This window comes from Pelodiscus sinensis, unplaced genomic scaffold, assembly GCF_049634645.1.
Source record: "Pelodiscus sinensis isolate JC-2024 unplaced genomic scaffold, ASM4963464v1 ctg37, whole genome shotgun sequence".
In the NCBI taxonomy this organism is placed as follows: Eukaryota; Metazoa; Chordata; order Testudines; family Trionychidae; genus Pelodiscus; species Pelodiscus sinensis.
The window spans coordinates 835,840-848,989 of NW_027465869.1; the positions used below are offsets into that span (position 1 = coordinate 835,840).

At 55.7% G+C, this 13,150-nt stretch overlaps 2 protein-coding genes and 1 non-coding gene across 3 annotated transcripts in view; 2 read left to right on the plus strand and 1 right to left on the minus strand.

Annotated features, from left to right (window-relative positions):
* LOC142824070 (uncharacterized) overlaps positions 1-13,150 on the plus strand; it is a 408,405-nt gene that overhangs the window by 274,380 nt on the left and 120,875 nt on the right. The window lies entirely within an intron of this gene.
* The window catches only part of LOC142824071 (uncharacterized), a 142,231-nt gene that overhangs the window by 22,430 nt on the left and 106,651 nt on the right, over positions 1-13,150 (minus strand).
* TRNAI-AAU (transfer RNA isoleucine (anticodon AAU)) lies at positions 9,040-9,113 on the plus strand. Its single transcript has one exon. It is a non-coding gene; the product is annotated as a tRNA-Ile (tRNA).

The following is a 13,150-nucleotide window of genomic DNA, read 5'->3' on the forward strand; positions in this document are numbered from 1 at the left end:
TTAAATACTGTGTTGTTTTTTTTATTTTAATAAACATTTTTCTGAGCCCTAAAAATTTCGTGGGCACAAGGTACTTATGCTTTGGTGGGCCCCTCCCACCATAATAATATCAATATTAAAAATTATTTTTGATATAACTTTAACTACTTCAACATTTTATTTTTTTTCTTTTTTAGGCAAAATTTAATAGATTTTCGTGGGCCCTAAAAGTTTCATTTTTTTTCTGATGTGAGAAAAAAAATTAAAACATTTTCTTCAACCCTAAGAGTTCATTTTTTCTTCTGACTTTAAAAGAAATTAAAACATTTTTGTGGGCCCCTAAAAGTATCGTAGGCCCCAAGCACTGCGCCTAATGAATACGTTGGCCCTGGACTCATGCACTGACATGGATGCTCAAAGCCTTTCTACACATGGATCTCACCCTGCAATCCACGATCCAGGAGAAACACAAAACAAGCCCAACCTCACCAAGGCCACACAGGAGTCTGCCTCCTAACACAGCCCTCCCAATGCCAGTCCCTGCTGGTCCATAGCCACAGGCACCTACCAGATACTCCTGGCGTTTTCCTTCTGCTGTTGTTTTCCTTCCCAGCACCTGCTCTCTCTCTTCCCTCAGAGTCTTCAAATGGGCCTCCAATTTTTCCTGAAGAAACAGATACAAGCACGAGAGCAAACCCCATCAGATGTTGGGAGCCCATCTGTCTGCCTTTAAGAGAGTCCCTGTTTTGTGGAGCTCTGCCCCTGTCCAGTAGGGACTCAGCCCTGGACATGGTTTTGTCCGTAGAAGGAGACTGCGGATGCAGCAGGACACCTGCGACGGTGGGAGAATGATCAGTAGTAGCACCTTTATAAAGAATGATGCAGGTGGGGATTAGGGAGGTAAAAAATCGTTAACAATACTAATCATGTAACCGATTACAATTTTATCAGTGACAGGAGTTCTTTAACCTGCTGACAGATAGGGCTGATAGTGGAAATGGGCTCTCCCGGGCCAGGGATCTCTCCCGAGGTCTGCCTGGGAAAGCCACAAGGACTGCTGGCTGATGATAACTCCCAGCAGCTGCAGACTGACATTAGCTACCAGAGGGAAGCAGGCACTGGTGGGGCAGTGGGGAATTTAACTAGTAACTAGCACTGATAATTAAAACGCCCCTGACAGCAACTCTGTACCTTGTACTCCTGGGCAGCTTCCTTTATGGGCAGCACCCTGGGAGCCTGGGATCTGTCAGACACCACACGGATGGGAGTTTGATCCTCTTCACAGAACAGCTTCAGAGCCTCCTGGTGCTCCCCGCACACCCCGTCCCATCTTGCTCTCTTTGCTGCCTGGAAACTCAGCGGCTTGGCTGGTTCCACCACGTTTGCCAGCTGCCGGTTGGGCAGGAGGGGTCCCTGCTGCTCAGTGTCTCTGCCCTGAGGGCTGAGGGGGGCCTGGCAGGAATTGTGCCCACACTGCAGAGCGACAGGGGCTGTGAAATCCTCCAGGCAGACGGGACGCGGCGCTTCCTCCCGGACACTTTCCACGTGGCTCTCTGCAGCCATGGCTGCCGCTGGGCTGGGACCGGGGCCGTGTCACTGTCCTGAGCTCGGCAATGGAGGGGCAGGGCGGGGGGGCGGGGGCGGGAGGTATCAGCACTGAGGACGAATCAAAATTAAAAACTGAAAAAGCCCCAAAATATTCGTTCAGTCCCTGCCCCCGCCAGGGCCCCCCATGGCCCCTCAGCCACCTGCCCAGCCAGACCCCCCCCCGCACACTCTGCAGCCCCCTCGCAGCCCCGCTGTGAGCCCCGGCGCGCACCCCCAGACACCCCGAGCCCGGCGGGAGAATCAGGAAGCCCGAGGGAGGGACCGCGGGGGGGGGGGCGCCCCGATACCTAACGCCGCCTCCTCCCCCCAGCCCCCTCACGCCGGGCCGCCCCCTCCGCTCTGGGCCAACCCCGCAGCGAGTAACGGCGCCAACGGCCCCTCGCAACGGCTCCCACCTCAGGGCGCGCGGCGCGTGACGTTACTGCGGCCACCGCGGGGCGGGCGGGGAGTGACGGGCGGGGACGCACTAAAATCCGGCTGCGGGGTGTAGAATGGGGCGGGCGCGGTCAGACCGCGCATGCGCAGCGGGCTAGTGACCCCGTTCAGAATCCAGCGCCCGGGGTTTAGCTCAGACCGCGTGTTTGTGCCGAGAGCAGCTCCCCTGGGGCGGGCACCGGCTCTGCGGGGGGAGCCTCCCGCGGGACACCGGAGCGGCCCCAAAGCAGCTGCTGCGCCGGGGGCCCGGAGGGGGGGAGCCAACAGGCTGCGGGTCCCCCCCACTCCAGCCCCCTGCCCCTGAGCCCCCTGGCCCCGCCGCAGTGCAGCCCCTGCCCCTCCATCGCCCCCACAGCCCGGCGCCCCAGCACTCGCCGTGGCAGCCACTGGCCGCAGCGGGAGCCCGGCGGACCCCGCCCCCCACTGTGACGTTGCTTGCTCCGCCCCTTGCTCTCGCTCCGATTGACAAGGGTTCCCCGGGCTGTCACGCCTCCGTGGCCGCATCATCAGTGACGTAAACTGCTCCGCCCCTTGCTCTCCCGCCCGGGTGACGGGGATTCCCCTGGCCCAGCTGTCAGGCCGGGAGCGACGGGGCCGCCCAGAGACTCGGCGGGGCGGGGCCGGGGCTCCACGAACCAATGAGAGCGCGGAGCCCAGTGACGCGCCTGCGCGCTGCCGCCTGCCCCCCTCCAGCGCGAGACACGGACCCGCCTCTGGGGCCACTGGGGCGGGAGCGCGCGGACTCGGCCGGGCTCGGGACCCGGAACGTGTCACCTGCGGGGGGGGCGCCGGGTCCTCGCCCTGGGCAGGCAGCTCCCGCGCCCCCCGTCTGTGACCGTGACAATCCCCCTGCAAGCCCCTCACAGCCCTTCCTGCGAGCCCGCCCCCCTCCAAACCTCCCTCTTCATCCCCCGGGGCTTTGACAGACGCCCCGATATCCTGCAAAGCCCCGCTCTGAAGTGCCCCTGGGCTCTGTTTGCAGGACGCTGGGAACGGGGCGGGTCACTGGGGATCCCTGCTCTGTTCCCTCCCCCTGGGGCACCCGCACTGGGCAGACAGGACACTGGGCTGGGGGGGCCTTTGTCTGACTCGGCCTGGCCGCTCCTGCGTGCATGGGACCCAATAATTTTGGCAGCGCTATTGACACTGAGGCTCCTTTAGAACGAGCCAGAGCAGCCTTAGTGCACGTCAGGATCAGGCCCTGGAAACATGGATTCCAGCTGGAATAAGTGTTTGGCCTGAGAATTGAATGTCACTGGGCTTGGAGGGAGCAGATGCCAGCGAACCTCGATTTCACTGTCCACTCACAAACTGAGGGGAAAAATCTTTCCCTTCATAGTAACTGAAAGTTCCACACAGGCCCAGAAAGAGCCGGGCTGCTTGAGAACTTCTTATCCTTGAAGGACTTTGACTTGATCTGTTTTGAGAGTCACATTAACAATTTGTGGTTTAATAATAAAGATTTTCCTGTTTGAATCTCAGTATCTGTCACTGAATAGTAACTGTCTGAGCCCAGTACTGCCTGCCCCTCCCCCTAGCATTTCCCACTGCTGTGAAAATTGAACATGGTAAAACTGCAACTGGGAGCATGTAACTAGATCCATATAAATACTCAACTGTTACTTTATCTGTCAACATCACACATCAAACACAATGAATTCTGCACAAGATTCACTCTCACTCCTTATAGGCACAGTTCTGGGAGCTGAGCAGCCCAGCCTGGTGGATTCTGGGGAACATGTGACGCCCCAGAGACTCGCCACACCAGCCCAGGGGCAGGTGCCAGAGCCCGAGTGTGGGACATTGATCACCAAAGCCTCCAGAGCTGGGATGTCTCCTGCTGGCTCTTCCCCTTCCAGGAAACAGCCTGAGTCAGCTCCAGGGAGGGGAACAGCCCATTTTTGCTGGAGGCAGGTAGAGCCTGAGCTCAGGAAATTGAAACTGATCCTCTTCCCCAGCCCAGAGTTAGCCATGGCCGCAGCGAGCACAGTGGAAAGTCTCAGAATGGAAGTAACTTGTCCTGTCTGCCTGGAGTATTTCACGGACCCGGTGATCACAGCCTGCGGGCACAATTTCTGCTGCACCTGCCTCAGCCGGTGCAGGGAGGGACCCAGCCCAGCCATCCCCTGCCCTCAGTGTAGGGACCCTGTACAACAGGGCCCCCTCGGGCCCAACAGGCAGCTGGCGAACGTGGTGGAACTCGTCAAACAGCTCAGTTTGCAGGTAATGAAGGAAGCAGGCAGGTGCGGGGTGTGCAGGGAGCAACAGGCAGCGCTGAAGCTGTTCTGCGAGGAGGATCAAGCCCCATCTGTGTGGTCTGCAGAGAGTCCTGGGTGCACCAAGCGCACACGGTGCTGCCCATCTGGCTAATTTCCCTGACTGTTCTCTGCCCCAGTGTGACTCAGCAACCAGCTGAAGCCTGCCTGGCCCAGGAGAGGCTGTGACAAAAGAAATGCTCCGAACAGGGGGCAACAGAGGCCAAATTCCAAGTCTTTAAAGACACTGGATGTGAGAAACTTCTCTGAGATGCTCAGTGGAATCCTTCTGAACCTACCCCTCCCCCCCGGGAGAAATGAGGGCCCATTACCGCATGGGAGGGGTATGGATCAGCAGCAGGCTGGCCTCTGGGAATGTGCTGCCTTCAGACAGGAAAAGGGGAGTTACAAGCTGCTGTTGTGGTTACAGATCTGATGACTAGAATTTAATGTTATTACTTGTATTTGCATCACAGTCACCACGTGAGATCCGGGCTCTGCACAAAACACAACCAGGGACAATCCCTGCCCTCAGCAGTTTACACTCTAGATAGACAAAAGTTGGGAAGGAAATTGAGGAGAGGGGGGAGAGAGAAGAGATGGTGAATCAGCCGGGCAGTTAGTGGGTGAGGTCTGTTTAGAGACTCAGTTTCTCCAAACACAGTTAATGAGCCTAACCACTAAGCCATGCTGCCACCTCAGACCCAGGGTTGAAACATGTTGGCTAGGTGAGAAAGATGCCCAGCAGAGAGCAGCGGTTTCCCACTGGGATGCTGAACTCCTGGGCTGCTCCAGGAGGGGTTAAACTCAGATGCTGTGACCGGCACTAGAGGAGATCGCTGGGCTGAACACTGTGTGGGACCCAGGAACCTTGAGTTCACCCACAGCAGGGCTCCAGGCAGCGCAGGGCCACGCCAGACACCATTGGGAGCAGACTGGGTTGGAGCAAAACTACCCCCACGCTGGAGCTGCCCAGTGCGACTCTGAGCTGTGCCAGGCAGCCTTTGGGAATCTCCCAGGATGCACTGCTGCCAGGAGCTGTACCAGGCACTGGGGCAGTGGGTACCTGCCCAGAGGGTATTACCACTGCAGGGCAAACCCCAGCCATCCTGAACAGAAATCAACCTGTTTAATTAAGGGAGTCACAGACCCATCCGCAGAGCACAGGATATGCCCACGCCTGCCTGCCTGGCCTCACCCACCTGCATTGGTCTCTGTGGGCCTGTTCCTGCCTCACTCAGACCATCCCCACCTACATCATTCTGCATGGAGGTGCCGCCCTCTCCTGCCCCCACCCTCACAGGTGTCCTGCTGCAGCCTCAGTGTCCCTCAGCTACTGCTACACTGTAGCCTTCTTCCAGAAAAGCTTATGCAAATGAAGCACAGTGTGGAATATCGCTGTGCTTCATTTGCATCAGTAATTAGCATCTGCTTTTGAGCAAGAGGCTTTTGTGCAAAAAGGAGCCATGTAGACAGCAGATAGAGCAGCAAAGTGGAGGGGGAAAAGGAGGTACTTGAAAGCGGCAGCGATGCACAGCTGGGCCTGGGATCAGCTGTGCGGCACTGCTGCTTTGAAACGCCAAGGCACCGTTCAAAGGGGCAGCACTGCTGAGCTGATCCCTGGCTCGGTGTTTCAAAGTGGCAGTGCTGCACAGCTGATTCCAGGTCCAGCTCAGCGTCTCTGCGCATGTGGAGCCTGGGATCAGCTGGGGACTCCCCAGCTGATCCTGCGTTCCACGTGGCATTTCAAAGCAGCAGCGCAGCATGGAGCCCAGGGTCAGCAGGGGACTCTGACTCTCACTGGGGACTCTTGTGCATTTCAAAGCTGGCACCCACCTGCAGCCTGGAGTCAGCGGGATTCCCACCTGCCCTGGGCTGCACACGGAGTTCTGCATTCCTCCTTTGAAACGTACTAGAACCCCAGCGGGAGCTTTTACATTTAACAGGAGGAATGCAGAAGTGCCTATCGACTAATCGAGAAGTCGATGGAAATTCCATCGACTACTCGACTAGACAATTAACCACTAGTTAGCATCCTTAGTTTCTCCATGATCTTGGGTGTGGACAGGCCCTGAACTTACATGGCAGGGGATGAGTTAATGTCCAGCCCTGGTGGCTTTCCCAGAAATCCTCTGCCAGGGTCAGACATGGAAACATCCCTTTCAGAGGGACACAGGGGACAAAGGGGAAACAGAGACACCTCAGCTTAGTACCCGTAGGGTGGCGTTAAGTGTCAGAAATCTGTGGGTTTGCCAAGTTCTCCCTGCTGTGCACTCAGCTCCCCATGAAAGGGCCCCGGGCTCCATCCATGTCCCTGACCAGCCCTTTCCCTATTTTCATGTAGAAACAGACCCAAGCCGAGAGGCAGAAGATTGTGGCCGAGTTTCATCAGCTGCTGCAGTTCCTGGAGGAACAAGAGCGACTCCTGCTGGCCTGGCTGGAGAAGCTGGACAAGGAGACTGGGAGGCTCCAGTCTGACACTGAACTGGAAGAACAAGTCAGGGGTTTCTCCCAGAAAACCACTGCGCTGTCAGAGACTCTGAGGCAGTTCACAGGTACCTAGAAGGGATGGGGAAGGGGAGAGTGAGCGAAGCATCTGAGGCCATAGAAAGAGACCGTTGATGGACATTTGGTTCCTAATTTGATGAAGCTTCTGTTGAATTATGGGATGAGAATGGTGCCCACTTCCTGTCCCAGAAACTCAGGTGGATTAATTGAACCTTATTTGTCCCAAAAGCCACTTTGTAATTGCACTGACAGAGCACAAAATGGCCAACACACAGACAGAAAGGCACCCAGCTCCGTGTTGCTCTCTGCAGAGACGCTGAGCACACAGACCCCACGGCTCACAGGTAGAGCCAGGAGTTCGCAAACTCTGAACCTCCTGCTCGTGTCAAAGGGACCCAAGCAGGTGAAGTTACTTTGACGCCAAAGTCTTGGCAGGATCTGGACCTAGGCTGTGACAATTGTCAGGAAGTGAATGAGCCAAACCCAGTGGAGTCTGCAGTCGGGGAGGGGTTGTTGAGGAGAAAGCGAATCTCTTCACAGATTGCCCTGGGCTGGCTGTGAAGCTGCAGGGACGTAGGTTCTTTTGCTGGGAGAGGCCTGAGTGAGACAGAAAGTAGGAGGCTTCAGGACTTTTTAATTGCATTAATGCCTAGCTGAAGTCGAAGTAGCTTAATTCAGCTTTTAGAACCATAGACTCATAGGGCCGGAAGTGACCTCAGGAGATCATTGAGTCCAGCTACCTGCCGAAAGCAGGACCAACCCCAGTTAAATCTTCCTAGCCAGGGTTTTGTCAAGCCAAGACTTAAAAATCTCTAGGGATGGAGATTCCACCATCTCCCTAGGGAACCCATCCCAGTGCTTCACCTCCCTCCTAAGGTAATAATTTTTCCTAATATCCATCCTAGACCTCCCCCACTGCAACTTGAGACCATTGCTCCTTGTTCTGCCATCTGTCACTACTGAGAACAGCCTCTCTCCATCCTCTTTGGATCTTCCCTTCAGGAAGTTGAAGGCTGCTATCGAATTCCCCCTCACTCTTCTCTTCTGCAGATTTCTTCTTCTTAAACGTTTGTACTCCAAGTGGAGCATAGGTCAGCTACAAGTCTCCACCTCACTGTGTCTTGACTCACATGAGTGTAGATTATGAAACTTTGTAGTTGTTGTTGCCTTGGAAACTCCCCACAGACCTTCCCCTGGGGTCCCGGGCAGCCGGTCACACTGCACAGCTTACTGTGATCTGAGGGTGCTGTGTAGACACACCCACCCTGTTGTGTACTAGACTGCAGGGGGGATGCTCTGGCCACTTCCTTTCCTCGTCTCTCTCAGGCTGCGTCTACACTGCAGGGATACGTATACACTGCAGGCTTTTTGCACAAGAGCAGCTGTTCAAAAACTTGCAGAGCATCTACACTGCATCAGAAAACAGGGCTTCTTGAGCAACAGCTATTCCTCTCCCCCTGGGAGTTGCCCCCTGGGAAAGTGCCTGCTACACAGGGGAGAGGCAGCTTCTCCCTCCACATGGTCTCCAGCCGGCTCCCTGGGGGTGGGGCCTTGGCTGCTTCCTTGCTGGCCTAACAAGAGAGCTCTTTGCCCCGCCTCCATGAACCTCCTCACAAAGCTGATTGGCTGGCTAAGAATGCCACTCAAGGGCACAATCACTCAGGTCCCTGGCACACACTGAGTGATGGAGCTGACTGACGGGAGGTGTCAGAGGAGAAGGTCAGAAGCCCAGCCCCGTCTCCTGTCACTGGAGAGATGGCCCTGTGCTGGGATATGAGAGTATCCCAGGGATGTTCCTCACAGCCCAGGAGAAGAAGGGGGCTCTGGGTGGAAAGAAACCAAGTAAAGCAGGTCTTAGTGGGCATGAACTGGGCACCAGTTTGGCCCAGTTGATTGAGGGGTGGTTGGTGTCATGGGCAGTGCTCAGGACTCAGAACCCTGGAATCTGAAGCCCCATTCCTGCCCCCCTTCCCGGGCTGACCCAGTGGCGGACAGGGGCTGCGGCTGCTGCTGGCAGGGAAGAAGCTGGGAGGCAAGGTGCTGGCAGCAAGAGATTCCGGCTGCCTCTTTGCCCTGGGTCTGCCGGCCGCCAGCCACCTTGACCAACCCTCAAACCAGCTGCACTAGCCAGCGCATGTCACAGCGAGTCGCCAGTGGCCCTGTCAGAGAAGAGCCATTGGCAGGTGCAGAGACGTCCCTGCAGCTCCCTGAGGTGCCTTTCTTGAAAGGGCCACTGGTGAACTGTGCTTTCGTAGGCCAGCTAGCTCAGTTGGTTAGAGCGTGGTGCTAATAACGCCAAGGTCATGGGTTCAAGCCCCATGCTGGCCACAGGGGTGTTTGGTTTGGTGACTTCCCTTCCTTTAATCCCACTCTCCCTACCTTTAATATCAGCAATTCACAGACACTTACCTTCCTTCCTCCCCCTTCCCACCCCCCCGCATCCCCCTTCTGTTCTGCAATGTGATTTGTCCTTTTCATATTTGTTCATTTTTTTTAATTGTATCCTTTGGTATATATGGTTGTGACTACTTTCTTCCACTATTTGATCTGAGGAAGTGGGTCTGGCCCACGAAAGCTCACCACCTAATAAACCATCTTGTTAGTCTTTAAAGTGCTACATTGTCCTGCATTTTGCTTCCCTTCCTTTAGCTGCCTGCTATGGACAGGGAAGCAAAACGAAGCAAAAATGTGAGCTTTGCAGGAAGCAGGGCAGAGATCTGGTAGGGGGAGGCTCCAGCCTGCACAGCCCCAGTGGCTAAAAGGGCCTGGGCCTGGCTTCCTGTCCCCAAAAGCAGGGGGCCTGATGCCCAAATTCCTGCTTCTACAGTGGCTACCTTAAGGCACCAGCTGGGGGGCAGGCTCTGGAGCCCAAGCCACACGGGGAGACTCAATATGACCAGGAGGCCTGGAGCGTGTGAGCCCTGCACAGAGGCTGCTGCTGGGGGTCTGCTTCAGTGGCCCAGCAGCTCAAGTTCCCCTGAACCAGCTTTGCCCCCTGGAGCCACCCCCCAGTGCTGCTGAGGCCCCTGACATGAGGCAGTGGGACCACCAGAGGAAGGTGCCAGCCTTAGCCCTTCCTCCCAGCCTCCTCCCCCTCCCAGGGTCTTTCCCTAGCTCCTCCCCGGTTCTACATTCCTCAACCAGAGAGTTTGTTCTTTCAACAGGGAAAAGTCCTGTTTGAGTTACCAGCAAGGGGAGGGGGAGAGGAAAGTGGGAAGAGGGTGTGTTGGGGGGGGGGATTGGTGTGTGCTGGGGGGGAAGGCTCAGAGGGCAAAAAATGACGAGTAACGTTAGTTTGAACCACGGGGCTTGGTTTGAATTAATGCAGCAGCCCCTGATGCCCTTTCACTTTCAAAACACTGCATGGGTGAGAGTATGCAAATGAAGTGTGTACTATTTAAATCCCTGTTTCATGCGCAACTCTGCTGTGTCTACTTTTCTAGAAATAAGACCCCAGTGTAGACGCACCCACACAAGGGCTCAGACACAGAAGCAAAGATTTCCACCAAGGACTGGAATTGAAACAGGGGGCTCTTAATGCTTCACATTAATGCACCCCCCACTAAGCTACTTCAGCCGCTATGGGGTCTCCTCTGACATCACCACTTCTCCCTCAGGGATGCTTTACTCCACAGCCGTGCACAAGAGATGCTGTTGCTGGTGGCCCTGCAGAGCAAGATGAGCTTTGCCTGCCCCTCAGACCCGAACTCGCTACTTGGCCATTTCCTGCCCCCTTCCTGGGCAGACCCACTGGCTGACATGGGCCCATCTGCCTCTTTCCAACTTGGGCCTGGCTCTCAGCACGGGGCAGGCGGGGGCACCCTGAGAGGCCATGCTGGCCACAGGGGTGTCTGGTTTGGTGACTTGCCTTTGTGTAGCTGCCTGCTATGGACAGGGAAGGAGAAAGAAGCCCTGGGAGGTGAAGCAGCGGGAGGGAAGCGAGGAGCAGAGTGTCAGCTGCCAGCCGAGAGTCACAGGTGCCCTCTGCCTCCTGGGACCGCCCCTCCCTGAGCCGCCAGCCCCCTGTCTCTCACCATGCGCCCCTTGGGGAGTCCACTCGCTCTGGGCTCCGGGGGCCTCCCGCTCCCACAGGGAATGACACAGCCCTGTGCCCTCGCCCAGAGCCACTCCCAGCCCGTGTGAAACAGGAGGGCTCATTGAGCATCTGACACAGCACAGGGACCCAGGCAGGCAGCAGGGGCTGCGGGTGGGGAGTGAGGGCATCAGAGGGGGCAAGGAAACAAGTAGCACCAAGACTCTTGCCACCAGGGTCTGGCCACCCGACTCCCTGCCCAGGCTGCTGGGTCCCCGACCACTTCAGCTGCCAGGTCAGCCTGGGAGCTAAGGCAGGAATGGGGGGAAGGAGCCAGTCAAACTGCAGGTGGCAGGAAACACCAGTCGCGCCTTCCTGGGCCGGGCACGACGGCATCATGTTTGTGACACGGCTGCCAGACATCCCGGACAGTTAATAACCAGCTAGAGGGGTTTATGGGGAGCTCAGTGTGGGGAGCCTAAGATGAAACATTTAAAGGTCCCTGGCTCAATCCCAGGCTTTGCCATGTCTCTCGGTGCAGCAGGGCCCTGTCTGGTCCCCTTGCTGTGCTAGTGCCCTGTGACATCCCCTCATCCATCTTCGCCACAGCCCAGCACTGGAAACTCCCGTCCATCTGATTAACCCCCTTCACTTCCTTGGCTCAAGTCCCCTCCCCCTGTGCGGGTGGCTGGCAGGGGTTACTAGATGGATCCATTCACATGCAGCTTCACTGAAACCCCCCTCATTCACCTGCACCCAGGTCAGTCTGTGTCACTGGCTCAGGATTTCCTCTCCCCATCACGCTACAGAGAAAGCCCTTGTGTGTTAAAGGGCCTCAGGGAGCCCAGAGCAGAGGGAGCTGAGATTCTAGTCCCATTGATCCCCTTGATACACAGTCCCAGCCCCAAGCCTCCCCCGTCCCTAATCCTGTGCCCTGACTTCTCTACCCTCCCACATCCTCACTCCTGTCCTGAGGCCCCTCCCCCACTCTCACACACTCCCCAAATCCCTGCCCTGAATCACCCACACTCCACATTTTAATTTCTTACAGGTACTGTCCTATCACAACCCCTCCCCCAACTTCCTGCCTTGAGCCTCCTCCTGCCCAAGGGGTGGTGCCCAATAGAACAATCCCTGTAAGAAATGTGTCACTTTCACCCCTGGGAGCAGCTCAGCCAGGCAAAGGGGCTGCCTGGGGCAGGACATTAGCCCTGGAGGGCAGGGGTGGGTGTGGCAGTGACATCACAAGGGCCTTTCGCAGCCCCTCGGCTTATTGGCTAAAGGAGGTTGGGAGGTGATGACCTCACAGAGAGTCCATGACAATGGCCAGGTGGGACAGGCTGCAGGGCAGGGGCCATCTCAGAGCCCCCCCCATGGCTTTGCTGCAGGGAGTCTCCTTGAGAGTTGCCTTTGAGGCCTTTTTGGAGCCTTCTCCTTTCCCATGACTAACTGACCTAGAAGGCAGACGTCTCTGTGGAGAAAGGAAGAGCCTCCAAGAAGGGTGGCTCTACCATAGCAGGGGAATTAACTCAAGTGGCAGAGCGCTTGCTTTGCATAAGAGAGGCAGTGGGATCAATGCCCACCTTCTCCAGTGTTGGGGGTAATCCCCAGTTTTCTTTTTACTTTCAAGTAGGAATAAGGGATCTTCCGGAAAAGGGTTTATTTTCCAGAAAATCGCGTCCAGACTGGCGCTTTTCTCCGGCTTAACCCCAAGCCGGAAAAAAGCAGAAGCCATATAAATGCAAATGCCGCGGGGGATATTTAAATCCTCCACGGATTTGAAATTCCGACTGGTCTCATTAGCATCCCTTTTCCAGAAACGGGTGCCAATGTAGACACAGCCTGGCTGTGTCTAGACTGGCAAGTTTTTCCGCAAAAGCAGTTTTGCGGAAGAACTTGCCAGTTGTCTACACTGGCTACTTGAATTTCCGTAAAAGCACTGACGATCTCATGTAAGATTGTCAGTGCTTTTGTGGAAATACTATGCTGCTCCTGTTCGGGTAAAAGTCTTTTTCCCAAAAAGCTTTTGCACAAAAGGGCCAATGTAGACAACAGAGATTTGTTTTCTGCAAAAATGGCAATCAGGGCTTTTATGTGGAAAAGCACATCTAGATTGGCCACAGACGCTTTTCCGCAAAAAGCGCTTTTGCAGAAAAGCATCTTGCCAATCTAGACATGCTTTTCCAAAAATGCTTTTAACGGAAAACTTTTCCATTAAAAGCATCTCCAGAAAATCGTGTCATTGTAGAAATAGCCAGTGATTTCAATAAGTTCAGCTCATAATAGAGGAGCCTCAGTGCCAGTGCTCCAGTAGCTTACAGTGAAGTCAACT